At 41.2% G+C, this 820-nt stretch overlaps 1 non-coding gene across 1 annotated transcript; it reads left to right on the top strand.

Annotated features, from left to right (window-relative positions):
* Window positions 1-395: 395 nt before the first annotated feature.
* On the top strand, window positions 396-535 carry LOC146855359 (U4 spliceosomal RNA). Its single transcript, XR_014959040.1, has one exon. It is a non-coding gene; the product is annotated as a U4 spliceosomal RNA (small nuclear RNA).
* The last annotated feature ends 285 nt before the right edge of the window (window positions 536-820 follow it).

Below are 820 nucleotides of genomic sequence, written 5' to 3'. Positions count from 1 at the left end.
TCTCAGAGACTCTTTCACTCTGACTCTCTCTCTCTCTCTCTCTGAGACTCTCTCTCTTCCTCTCTCTCTCTCTCATCTCTCTCTCTCCCTCTCTCTCTCTCTCTTTCTCTCTCATCTCTCTCTCTGAGTCCTTCTATTGCTGCGAGGAATTTTTGCTCCAGCGGTGACCGGGCCCTTTGAATGGAAATGCTAATTAGCATAAAGTACCCCCAGAGTACTTTGCGCACCATACATCGTGTTTATGAGGCTGGCAAGTAACAGAGTACAGTTCACAGTATTGCACCTGGTAAGTTATTGTTATCTGTCTCTGACTGTTGGATGAATGCGACTTTTGCTCGCTGTAGGTGTCTTAAGTACCATCTCCGGTGCGTACCTCGAATGACTTACCTGTCTTTAGCTTTGCGCAGTGGCAGTAGCGTAGCCAATGAGGTCTAACCGTGGCGTGATTATTGCTTATTGAAAACTTTACCCAATACCCCGTTATGGCGACTTGAAATATAGTTGACATTGCAATTTTTGACAGTCTCCGTGGAGACTGATTTTACTGTCAAAGAAAGAAAACTGATGAACTGTATAAAACGTTCAATCCGCACTGGATCTGAATTTGGTGTTTTAACCACATTAGGTTATTATTGCCTTAATTTGTTATTAATATTCATGAGGGGTTCCTAAAACTCATTATTTTGTGAAATAACCGAGAGAGTTATGTGTTTTTGTCTGCATGTGTATTTAAATATTTAAAAATCCCAAATAAAATCCGACACACACTTTGCCATACCTAACTTAAAGCACCGGTACCCAACTAATTACTACAAAGACA

This window comes from Triturus cristatus, chromosome 4_1, assembly GCF_964204655.1.
Source record: "Triturus cristatus chromosome 4_1, aTriCri1.1, whole genome shotgun sequence".
Classification (NCBI taxonomy): domain Eukaryota; kingdom Metazoa; phylum Chordata; class Amphibia; order Caudata; family Salamandridae; genus Triturus; species Triturus cristatus.
The sequence above is the reverse complement of the archived record's forward strand: the minus strand, read 5'-3'. Positions and strand labels throughout refer to the sequence as shown.